Here is a 13,117-nt window from a genome sequence, read left to right as displayed (position 1 = left end):
GGTGAGGGTAGCGAGGCAGGGGCTGAGGCAGTAGTTACTTTATTAATTCTCTTACTGACGCTTATTTGATCCTTACCAGCCCTTCACCTTCTAGTGAAAATGCTTAGCTCCGTTTCCCTGAAAGCAAACTCCTCCAAAGTTTGGACAGTAGTTAGGTTTCAAGTCTCTAATTCCATTTTTATCATCCTTGCGCTTGAGTTGCTTTTTGCCCCACCAGAAGTAAAATCGCTGGATGTTCTTACAGCCTGCCCCATGCTGAAGGTGACCCGATGCCTGTTTCTGTGGGTAACTCGGTAGCAGCTTGTTGCATGTGTCTGGAAGTCACTCAAGGTTGAGTAGTTTTAAGGTTTACAGGTTCCAGAGCTGTAAAATAGCAAAGAAAGCATGTGTCTCAGTATACAGTGTAATAAAATAAAAGTGAAGGGTGACTTTAGAGCCACCCTTGTGGCTCTGGTTTCTGTAGGCTTATCTGAGCAGGTGTTCATCTGGCCGGGGTAGTGCTGGTGTTGTACTGCAGCCACCCAAAAGGCGAGTTTGCCTTTGGACAGCTCGCATAAGCCGCACAGCTGTCTTGTTCTTTCCTTAGTGATGGTGCTTATTCTTGTGTGTAGAGTAGGTCGGGGGATCATTCAGCTGAAAAGTAACTTAGGTGGGAGAGGAAAAGGGAGGAGAACTCAAGCCATAGGTCTCCATTAACTAATTTTTTTTAATCTGATTTATGATGTGGCTGTGCAAGGAATGGGTGTGCGGGAAAAGGGAGCAGGGAGCCAATTTTTCTTCCCTGCAACAGAGTGGACTTTGACTGTTGAAGCTGACTGTTCAGCTGTGCCTTCGCACGGTGTTGACAGCACGCGTTGTACTAGCTGGGAGGCCCAAGCAAGCATGGGAGTGCGTAAACTGCTGCTGTTGTGAAGTTGAAAGGCTTGGGGAGCTACGGGCATCTGTTGCAGCTTGTGGAAACAGCTGTCGGTCCCTGTAACAGTGCTGAGGGAGGCTGGGGTGTGTTTTGGAAATGTACAGTTAGCATCTCATCTCTCCCTGGTTCTAAACGAGGTAGCATAAGCAAGTCTACTTCTCATGCTGTTTGGAAGAGATGAATGTTGCAGAGAACAAGATGAAAACTGGTTTTGGGGAGCTCCCGGGAGAGGTGAGGCTGAAGGGCTAGCTTGGAGCGGGTGGTTGTTAGGACTTAGAGCTGCTTGGGGCCACAGCCCAGGTGTCTTCTCTCTTCCCCACCAGTGGTCCCTGGCACATCTCTTCTTTGAGGTAAAGATGCTGCAAGTGCAGTAAAGTGTATGTGGGAGGTTTAGCTGAGCCCTCTGGATCCAGCATATCTCCTAGATGTCGTGATGCTGCCGTTCCTTAATTGACCACGTGTGCTAGCTGCTAAACCGCCACCTGACGAAGGCTGCTGATGCCAGCGATCCTTGCTGTAAGCAAGGTTATGCTGGTTATGTGTAAGTGCGCGTCATGCTTCCAGGGAGTCCTAGCTAAAGTGATCCCAGTCCGTTTGGGTCCAGTGAGGGGAAAGGATGCTGCAACTTTTGCCACCAGAAGCGTTAGGCCATGCGCCACAAGAGGTGTTTGGCAGTGAAACAGGCTTTTCCGGCCTTTGGGGGAGTCACTTCCTCTTCCTGCCAAGTAGGAAGACCTGTTCCGAGGTGGATGAGGGGGCAAAGCTTTTAAATAGGATGATGTGGAGGGCCACGGACTCCTTGGCGTCTCCGCCTTCCCTTACTCATGTACTCCTAATAGTGACCCAGCAGCAGTGTCCCAGTTTCATGTGCTGGTTGTTCTTGCAGTGGATCAAAGGGACGGGAAATGGAGGAAACAGGAGCTAGACATTCAGTTCACATGTGGCAGTTGGAGCACTTCTGCTGTTATCCAGCCTTTTTACCAAAATCTCAATGAAATCTGCAGAATGTTACCGAAATGTTCAGTGAGCATAAGAGCAAGGAAATGCTTTTATCATGTCTGGGATAGATGTGGCAGTGTGGGGTCAGAAAACCAAAGGAGGAAATTAGAGCTTCAGCTTTACAAGAAGCTGCTCAGCTGAAGGCCACCAGGGGTAAGACTGCTTCCCAAACTTTAAGGTAATGTCCTAGCAAGAATGTTCTGTACTATTTTTCCAGCCCTGCTTAGGAAAGCTGGCTTTCTCACTGATCTCTGGATAGGAAAAATCTGGCAAATCAAAAATAAAATAACTTTTAATCCACCCCACCCGCCAAACCCTATCTCTGCTGGCAGGGAGTAGAAGGAGCTTTTGTCTGTGTCTTGCTTTCTAAAACAGAAGTGTCTGTTATCTCCTCCTAGCTCTTCCAAAGTTGAGTTCCAAACTGTCTGATACTGTACAAAGTTAATGAGTTGGTCTTTCTGATTTGGTGAGAAGGGAAGGGACAGTAGCTGGTATCTGCAGAATGTGTGAGTGAGAGCAAACAGAGCCCAAGTCCTGCACTGCAGGCAATTAACCTTTCTAGCCAGAAAAAGATGAGGGTAAAAGGCTGATGATAAGCAAGTTAAACCCTTGTGAGAAGTCTAGCCTTGTCATTCATCTTTAGAAGCTTGGAGTGCTCAGACTTTCCTTGAGCATCTCTTCTTCTCTCCTACAAGGGGAGTTTGCTGACAGGCTACAGTTTTTGTAAAACAGAGTCTTGGTGAAAGACTGTGCCCGCCAGACGTGGCAGCCCTGTCCTTGCATGTGGATGTTGCAGCAGCTCAAGTAGAAGTGGCATTAGCCACCATGTTTTTACCCTTATTCTCCCTCTCGGGGCTTTTCTGCTGTTGCTCCATGCAGTTTTCCAATGTCAGTGTTAAACTGACAATCACTCTTTGTTCCTTTGGTCTTTGCAGTTCTGAATAGTTAGCAGAGCTATGGTCAGTTTTTTCTGCTAATCTAAGCTGTAAACGCTTGGCAAAATCAAGTATCAGCAACAACGAGCAGTCTCCTTGCAGGCTCAGGCCTGAGATGTCACATCTGAATCACATTTGGAAAACTCGAAGTCTTAGAAGCGAGGGCTTTCTTCCTGCAGACAGTTCTGCTCAGCTTTACCAACACCTTCGCTGTGCAAATGGAATTTCTGACCCAGAGTGAGAGTGCAGCAGGTGCTGATGCAGGATGTTGAGCTGCACTTTAATGGTAAAACCTTGGGACATCTGCCCTGCCTTAAACTTGAAGACAGGGCTACTCTCCTGTTCAGAGCAGTAACCCTTGTGAGTTTTTTACTGCAACAGGGGAAGAGGAGGTAAAGGGAATGGTGTCTTTGAAAGCTCTGCCTGCAAGCACAACCAAGGATGACAAGCAGAGTAGGTTGAAGAGCATTTTTCCATTTTGGAAGGCAGAGGAACAGGGCATATGCAGGCTTCTGGGCAAATGCAGAAACTAAGTCTCAACAAGTAACTTGTTTTGGTTGTAAGTGGAAGAAATGTATCGGTGTGGGACCATGAAGAAATGGCAAGAGAAGGGGAAGTCTTGGTGTCTTCTGAGCCATGGGAAAGCAAAGCGATGCAGTTTCCTGCTAGGGTTTGGATTCTGCCAAGCTGAGACTTCCATCTGCTACAGGGGAGAAACCAAACGTGAGACAAATAAAAAGTCACCAGGAAGGACAGAGGCCTGTGACTTTGTGGAAATGCCTGCCAAGTGAAATGCATACTAGTTCTGCTGGAGGGTGGAAAAGTTGTCCCGTTGCTTAGAAATAAATAATTTGCCCAGCTTCTGTTGCAAGGAAGCATTGTTTGTATCTGGGTTCTCCTGGAGTCCATCTGGAGCTTTGCTGGTCTTGATGCAAGGGCCCAACTCTGGAACTGGCCTCAAGCTGCTGGTGTTCCCCAGCCTTGTGCAGCAGGGACAGGAGGCTGCTTGGGAGAAGGTGGGTGGTAGGCTTTGCGTCTCCATACCTTCTTCTGGGGTGTCGTAGCATGATGACGCTCTTGTGAGCAGGCATGTTGGTGAGGCTGAATGAAACCTGTTTGGACAACCTCATTCTGGAGAACAAGATAGTCTTGGGCTTTTCTGCTGTTGGCGTGGCAGACCTTTCCAAAAGTGACCTGAAAACCCACCTTCTTGTGAGTTAATGCTGCAGTTGCAAGTAGATAATGTCCAGGACGGGTTTGCCATGTTCCTAATTTTGTTTGAACAAAGTGCTGGGGAACTGTTGGTGCCAGGGTTATGTTGTGCTGCATTGATGAGCGTATTTCTGTCCTGAACTAGGCAGTGGAAATACTCAGTTGCTTCTGGGAGTACCTGCAGCACTTGGCTGTAGGTGACTTGTCCTGCTGGTCACAGATGCTGTACAGCTTCGTCCCACTGAAGTTGCAACTGTGCTGGAATAACTGTTGAACAGGTGATTGTGCTGAAATAGTTGATTCTTAACTCTACTGTGAATTCTGCTACTACACCACATATGCATATACGATACAGTAGACCATATATAGTGGTGTGCTGTATCTATGGGACTGTAGCAATACCACCGTGTCTAGGCAAGTACCAGTATAACTAACTTGTCTCTGAGTGATGTCATACGTCAGGAGGAGGATTTGGTGTGGCCTTGCATTGCTGTGACTGGTTTCTGGCCATGCTGCCAGAGATTTGTTCGTTCAGAGGCTCCCTCCCGCATTCCCAGGCTGGCAGCAGATTTCTTTCCCTTCCTTCTCTATCTGGATCTGTGGCTGTGCATCGGGGTTGGACTCTGGGAAACAGTTCAACCGTTGATACGGGATCTGTTTCTGCAGAGCTGAAGGTTTTACCTTAGGATGTGGAGCATGATGGAGACTTTGGACCGGGCCTGGGTGAGCTGGTCGATCTGTGAAGGGCAGTGCTGTGGCAAAGTACTACTTTCCAACTTGTGCTGTGTTATTTAGGTTGCGGTGATGGTGTATCCTGCTAGCACCAGTCCTGGAATAGCCTGGCATAGCAAGCTGATGTCTCCAGTGGACCTGCCTTCACTAAGAGTCTTGCTTCTGCTGGAGTCTGGGCTGGGCCAGTCTTGGAGTAAAAGGCTCTTTCATTCTCTGGGCAACGTGAAATGAGAGTGGGGCAAGGACTGGAGGAGTAAGGTCTGTGGGGTGGCACGTGGCATTTTCCTGATGATAAGTTTTTTGCTTTGGCTTTATGATCCACCATTAAAGTGTGGAGTGTTTAGAGATTATGATTTAAATTTTAACCTAAGCTGAATTGCTGCCTCGAAGTAGTGCATTCTCAGCCCACTTGTCTTAAGGGTAGTTTCTAAATGAGGTTACATTTCTGTTCCAGAGGTAAAGGCTGTAATATTAATACTGTCTTTTGCTTCTGGAAGTGTGAGGAGGAGGGGAAGACATTTGCAGAGAGGCCAAAATAGAAATAGTCCAGGGCAGAGGTGATACCTGAGGGCTCTGTGGCAGGTAATCCTGCAGAACGAACTGCAGCTGCCTGCACGCTGTTTTCCTCCTTTGAGTGTTCGAGGCTCTTGAGGCTGCCAGTCTCCATAACGCAGGGGTTAGAAACTGAGTCTGGATTTCGTGTGAGTGGGGCTGATCAGACCTCTTGGGCCTAAGGCCCTAAAGTCTCTTAGAGTTTGTATTTCAGGGATGTCCCGGGTGGGTGATCTCAGAAAGCCACCCTCTCCCTGTGCCAGGTGAGAAGGCAACTGGAGCCAGGGAGACTGTCCAGAGGGTTGTTGACATCCTGCTGGTTGTCCGTGTCTAATTGCTGTAAAACATTTCCTGGGCTTTCTCATCTGCCTGCTCTACCTGTTCCTTTTGAATTATAGCAACAATTAGGAAGTGCCGTTCCGAGAGTACGCACTAGTAAGTGGCAGAAAATGACCTGATCTGGGAGAAGGGGTACGTGTTGGACAAGAACTACTAAGTGTTTTATAGCCCTTGGTACTTCAGCAGCCTGATACCCTTTTTTACAACTGTGTGAATCATTAGTGAACAGTGTGATTCATACACAGATCATCATTCACATAGAGCTAATGAATGAGCCCCGACTGCTGAAGACAAATGACGTGGTAGGAGATGGGAACAAGCACCTCAAAAGAGGACAGACTTTTTTTGGCTTTGTGGCAGCCGAATTTATTTTTTTCCCCCCTGTTAGCTCCCTATTCCCATGTAGCTCTGAGGCATTAACATCTTAACAAGCAAATCTGGATTTGTTGCTTCAGTCCCTCAGTGTACATCTTGTACCCAACTGGCCCATTAGCATAATGCAACAAGTCTTTTAAACTTGGAGCATTAATAATTGGAGAGGGAGGAGGGAGAGCAGGGGAGCTGTGGCAAAACTGAGCCTCCCAGTGAGTCACAAATGTCTGAAGTGCAGAAATGTCTGTTCCACTTACCAGTAATTGGGCATCCGGGCTTTCTGCATGAGGTCAGATGCAGCCAGTAAGGCCTATTCAAAACATGCCTACGCAATTATGTTTTGCGACGTGTTGCCTTTGATCCAAGGATTTCAGAGCGGCATTGATTCACCTTCCCTGTGGGGCATGTGGTATCCACTCGTGCTGATTCAGTGCTCTTCAGCGATGCGAGGTGAAGCTGGGAGCCGCGGGACTGGTTTGGGATCTGGGTGCTGGTGGCTGCGTGAACAGCAGCCGCGGTGTCGGAGCTGGCTCTGGCTGGGGACGGGAGGGAGCTTGAGCGTGGAGCTGCTCAGGGTGCCCAGTGTGTGCTAGGCAAGGGCTCACTGTTACCTGCTGCGCCCTGGGCAGCCTTCAGACACGTGATACCTGGCCAAATTCTCTGCCCTGTGGAGGAACAGAGGTCTGTGACCTGATTCTTCTTTCACCTCCTTTCTGTCCCTGAGGAGCGATGCACGCTGAGCTCAGGAGGCAGATCTGGCAGCCGGCCAGCAGCTGCTGGTGGGGTGGGGGAGAAAGCACTACCTTGCCTGACCCTTGGTGAGACACTAGCCAGTCTGGCCTCTACTCCTCTGCTGAAGCAGCCATTTGCTGCCTCCCTGTGGGGAGCTTTCTGGGGAACGGAGGGAAGCAGGCCCACTTCTCTTCTCCAGGGTGGGTGCTGGCTCAGTAGGCTTGCTTGACACCTGGGGGCTTTTACTCTTTGGGAAGGTCAGTGGGTTAGGGTGAGAGGACTTTTCAGGACCGTCTTAACGTCCGCGTTCAAGCTGCTTTTGGTTACATAAAGTGCTTTTTCTACCTCACCTGCTAGTATTACAGGAAGATGACATACAAAATTCCTGTCTTCGACTCTGGGACAGAACTACAGTGTGAGGGCTTGGCATGGTGTGAGCCATGGCAGCAAGAGCTGCATGGCCTCGTGCTGTGCGGCCAGGTGACTTTCCTTTGTCCAGGGTAGAGGTGGCATTCAAAGATTGACAGGGAAATTAGCTATCTGGAGTGTTTCTTTGATGCAGGGAAGGAGGGCTTGCTTTGTCCAGTTAATGCTTGTGCTGAAAAGTACTCTTGAGGACTATCGTGGGTTCAATTCCCACTCGGTCACCTGGTCTAGTTGAGAGGTGGCGTCCCTGCCCATGACAGGGAGGTTGAATTAAATGATCTCTAAGGTCCCTTCCAACCTAGGCCATTCTATGACTACTTGATCTGCTGGCTCTGCAGTCCTCCTCTCATATCCACCCTGCTTCTATCTCATGCTTTTGCTATGCTTCTGAGGGGCACTGGATCAAGAGAGGTCATCTCTACCTTACTTCTGGGAACTGGTCTCTTCCATATCTTCCTCCTCTTCTTTGGAAGGACCTGGAAGACCTTTGAGGAACAACTTGTATTGATGTCACTTTTTAGTGGGTGATCCAGAGTTCTGGCTTATGCTGTGGTGAAATGCAGAATGCCTCTGAGGTGGAGGTTGTGAGGCTCTGGCAGAGGTGATGCTGTAAAAAGTACTGCCAGCAACATGGCTTTCGGCTCAACTTTAGGCCAAATTTCACAGGAGCTAATGGTGGGTCCCGCTGTCAGCCAAGTGATATTGTGTGCTGTCTAGCTTTCCATGCAGCACTTGTCTCCTGCTCTGCTTTGAGCCCGTCATCTGAACAGGGAGTGGGATTTCTTCTATTTGTACTGGAGACTTCACAAAAAGCTGTTGCTTCTCAAGCAGCCGTTGGGTTGAGGCATGTTGGCTGGGTTTGTTGCAAAGCGTTCATGTTCTCACAGGCAATGCAGTCTTTGGATAAGCTTCCAGATGACGTTGCCTCTGAAGCGCTGAAGGGATCCTAGGCTCTAAGATAGTCTCTACTCTTCCCTAGCAGGCTGACAAGATTTGCAGGAAAAGTTCTGTAGCTTTTGCATCTGTGCTCATGCCTAGATTTGGCATCTCAAGTGGACTTGAGCCACTTCTTATTTGTTGAAGGCTTTGCCTTCTTAAAAGACATCAAGTCTGTAAAGGGCACAGCTATGACCTGTTTATGTACTTTGCAGCCATAACTCAGAAGTTGTAAGAGCATATGTATAGAACTTCCCTACAGCAAGGTCAGCGCTGTTGCATGCAGGGCGTGTATGAGCAGGGAGTCTCTAATGGCCTGTGTTTTGTAAGAGAACCCAAACCAGCGATTCTGTACGTACCTGTACCAAAGGACATGTAGTTTTTGTAGTGCTTCATTTGACTTCTCTGCTCAGATATAGGATCAAAACAACCCTCAGATATTCTTTACATACATCACTGCTTGTGTCGACTGAGCTCTCGGCTTAGTCCTTCGCTGAAGAATTGTGTCCCTGCAGCGCTGTGTGGTATTTGTTCAGAAACAGCTCTCATCTCTTGGGCCCATGGTACGTGCCTGCTGAAGTTCTGCTTTGGATTACATAAACGCTGCTGGCATCCATCCTGCAGCTGGCTGTGGGTGTGTTGGTGATGGAACTGGTCTAACACATCGTATAGCTTCAGTAGTCGTGACTGTCCGGGCACTCGGGCTCCTTGGTGTGTGCGATACCTGCCTGCTAACCTGTCGTCCTCTTGGATGGAGACCAACAGATGTTACCTGAGGAAGGTAGCATTGCTTGAAGCAGTATGTGGCAACAGTTACTTCATAGAAGGCTTCCTGGCTGTGGTATGTGGTTAAGATCAGATTATCCGAAAGCTGTTTGTTCCGTGCTTCTGTCGGTCTCTGGCAGTCGCATAGAGGCTTTGTGCTGCCCTTGGTTCCTGGGGAAAGCAAGATGCTTGTGAAGCTAGTGCCCTGTGAAAATAAACTCATTCTGAGTCCTGGAGAATGACTGGTCTTCCTTACCACTGAATATCCACATTACACAGAGTGCTATTAGTGTGAAGGGTTTCACTGTGGAACAGCTACAGCTCAGCTGCTTTTTGTCAGGTCTCCTCTGATATTGCAGGGTAGGCCAGTAACTGCTATTTATTTATTAATGGTCTCCCTTGCCAGCACATTTTTCAAATTCCAGGAGACAGGTTGAGTGTCCATGCCTCCTCAGACTTGGTTGGGGTTGCTGTTGTCTGCCAAGTCAAGGATAGCTACAGTCACTGCTTGTTGGTTTGGTTTGGTTTGGGTGTGTTACGTGGCCATGCAGGTGTAAGATGTGTAAGATGGTAGGAGTCTTTTAGAAAAACCACTGGACCAGTTTCTAGTTTCAGCTGAAGGTCTGAATATCTGCTCAGCTGTTCTTTCTGATGGACGAAAGAGTAGAAACGGAATCCTGTGGGTGAAGATGGCCACCCAGAACAGGAGGTTCAGCTGTAATGAAAACCATCCATGAGGTGTACCTGGCAGCTTATTTTGCGTGTGGCATGCCTCTTGCCTTGTCCACTTGCCCTCTGCTCTGGTGGCTTCCTTGTGCTGAACTGTAAAACGCAGATGCAGCAGCACTGCTCCTGGTGCCTGGCTTGGGACTCGTCACGGCAATCTGACCGGTGGGTCTTCTGTGAAATTCCTGCTTCTGGAAAGAACCCATCTGTTCTCTTCTTGGCCTGTGATACCGCAGCTGTCGTAAGGCACGGTGAGGTGCTGTCGGGTGATACCCCTTAGGCAGTGCAGGAAGATCTTGCAGGGAAAATGAGCTGCTGGGATGCCGTAGCACCTTCGTGCAGATATATTGGCAAAACTTTTCCCTTCAGCTTTTCGAGGCCAAGTTAGCAATGGTTCAGCACCACACACGCTGCTGCTCGCTGTGTGATAACTTGTTAACATTCGTTCTTAGGTCTGTCTGTGACTGGGAAAGCTGTTTGTTTTGTGGTGCAGTTGTCTGAAATTCCAACTGTAGTAACATGGAAGTTTTAATAGTAGGGAAGGCTGTCCTACCCACAAATCTGAATTTTATAAAGAACTTACTCTCTTGAGAGAGCAAAAAGTGCTTGGTTTTGCTTCCTCCTTTCCCCTAAAGAGCTCCGTTGCAGGAGCAAGGTTGGAGTCCACCTGTGGTGGTTTAGGAGCAAAGTCAGAGCCCTGATCATCATCCTCCTCTATCCTAGACACTTAATGCTAGCACCTTCCAGGCCATGCTAAACCTGAGCTAATTGCCAGTCACCAGCAGGGCTGGCACAGTGTGAGTAGTAACCATAGCACCCAGACAGTGAAGTGTTTCTACCTTTCCAGAGGTTGGCACTTAATCACCCCCTTGTTTCTCTGTAGTGTGTGGAATGGTGCCCTTAACGCTTTTAATTGTTTATTCCTCTCCAGTCCTTTGCGTGGTGGCAGAAGTTGTGCTGTCCTGTGGTCCAGGATGCCCGTTTCCTACAAAGCAAGTATCTCAGAGCATCTGGGGTCTTGATGCACATCTCTGCATTACAGTGGCAGATATTTGACTGCTGTGCAGGCACTCCTGAGCCCAGAATAAGGACAGCAACTGTCTCTAGCTGCTTAAAACTTCCTGGCGCAGTTGAGTCTGAAAGCATTAGCTTCCAGCTGGTCTAGTGTGATTTGTCTTGGGTGCACTAAAAGCAGGGGAGGGAAAACTCTTAGAATGCTGTGTTTTGAAATCGGGATCCTGCTGAGGAGAATCTAATCTAGGGTGCTTTAGATTCATCCCTCTTGCAGGAGCTCTGGGGAAGATACAGGGAAGAACCAGCTCACTGCACATTCGATCCCGACCTGCCAGTGTGAGCACTGCCCTTAATCTAGATTGATTACTTAATTGTTCACTGTAACAATTCTGTAATGAAGTTCTGTTTGGCAGTGTGCTTGCTAGGGGATTCTGGTTGGCAGTGGCCTGACAGGCAGCAAATGTCCCGTGTGCTTCATGCCCGGCAGAGCCTGTTGGTTTTAGAGGTCTGTTGTTTGGAAAGGCCACTTTCAGGAGCTCCTAGTCAGCATGATTTCCACTACTTCGTTCCTAGGGTAAATGTACTCCAGAACTTGGTGCGTGGCTCATCTGGCAGCTGTGGAGGAGGAGGAGACATGGGATTTTGTAGAAATACCAGTCGTCTTGGTCAGGCAAGGTGGCTGCAAAGACAGATAGGAAACCTGTGAATTGTATTACTGTGTGGAATAACTCTTTTTTTTTTTTTCCCTAAGTTTTTTTGAACTGCAGCTTTGTTAGAAACTCTGCTGTATTTTGCCTCATTATGGTGAACTTAGTAGATGCAGCCACACAGGTTTTTAGACCTTGCCATCCTGCAGTAAGGTCACATAGAAGTACCAGTTCGCTCTTCTGTGGTTGGAAAACAAGGTCTCAGTGGTGTGTGGGAGTTCTGCAGCCTTCCTGGTCACTTGTGTGCACTTCCTGGTCACTTGTGTGCTTCAGCTGGTGTCCTGCTGGTCTCAGCCTCTGTAGGATGTGATCAGGTCCTGACTGTGTGCTTGTTCAAGGAAGAGGGAGATGAACAGGAGGTGATGAATGCTGTCTTCAATTAGCTGGCTGCTTAATGAACTCCTTGCTTGGGTGGATTAGCTGTACCCAGCAGGGAGCAGCAGCAGCAGCATGGTGCCAGGGGCTGCCCCCCCAGGCTGCTGGGTGCCTGGGTGACAAGCTGGCTGACTGCATGTGCTCCAAGCTCCAGCAGCCTGGGATGCTGTGAGGTGCTCCAGCTGCCGCTGCTCCAGTGGTAAGCTGTGTGCCTGCTGTTCTGCTGGATTCTGCAGGAATCGGTTAGTGCCTGAAATAGCTTTGGCTGAGCATATAGTGGCAAAAGCACGTCAAACCCAAGAAATGCACTTGCTCTTGGTAATGGAAGGTGATTTTTGGATATAAATCTAGGCTGGAATTTGCTGAAAGGTTGGACCGAGCACAATACTGTGCTGTGTTAAGTTTGAGACTTAAATGAGGGAGAGTGCATCATCCTGAGAGACCCTTTTTATTTATTTGTTTGCAGTAATAAATCGTGAGGGCTTTTGAAGTCCACTGCATGGCCTCAGGTAGCATGCTTTGGACAGGGTGTTCCTGAGGAAGAGTGATTTGACTCACACATATGACTCTGCCTATAGATAAGACACAGTGTGTAATACAAATAATCACCAGTTACAGTGTGAATTTGATAGAAACCAGCGGCTCTGCGAATGCCAGTGGTTCAGGGGCACTGGAACGTTACACAAGGCCAGGCACTGGGATTTGAGGGCTGGCTTGTGTTTGAACACTGAAGGTGGCTTTACAAGTGCGTTTTTTACTGAAGGATTCTCTTGGGAGGGCACACCGGGTCTTCCTCCTTGCTATTCCCGCCTGCTCCCCTCGGTCGCTGTCTGCGTTCTCCCCCTCTGTCCTCAATACAGGAGAAAATGCATGAAATCTCTTCCTAGCACGAGAGCCATGGAATGGCTCAAGGAGCATAATGGTCCCATCTCCCACCTGCCTCATCAGGATGCCCTTAGTTCATGCAGCAAGTTAGGCGTGATGTGCAGAGCTTTCTAATCTCTGGGAAGTCTGAGAATTTCTTCTTTCAGAGAAAGAAGTGAACTGCGTGAGCTTGCCTCAAGAGTGCTGCTTTCAGAAAAGTCAGGAAGAGTTGCTTTCATTCTGATCAGCCCCTTACTCAGAGGAGCCTGCTGGGAATGATGGGCCATTATATCTCCCCTAAGGCTTGTGCCATTCACTGGAGTAGCTAACGGCTTTAATTGAGTCGTATATGGAGTATTCTTGGCTAGTGTGACCTGGAAGTCTGATAGCTGTCAGCATGGCTCAGAGCTCCTTCTGGGAATAATGTGTGCAAGTGTCTCTTTGCGACTTTCTTGATTAGTGTGTATGGGGATCTTGGATATTAAAACCAATTAGTTGCCTTTAGGGTCAGGGAC

This window comes from Apaloderma vittatum, unplaced genomic scaffold (assembly GCF_000703405.1).
Source record: "Apaloderma vittatum isolate BGI_N311 unplaced genomic scaffold, ASM70340v1 scaffold12295, whole genome shotgun sequence".
Taxonomy (NCBI): Eukaryota; Metazoa; Chordata; class Aves; order Trogoniformes; family Trogonidae; genus Apaloderma; species Apaloderma vittatum.
This window is presented reverse-complemented; position numbering follows the sequence as displayed.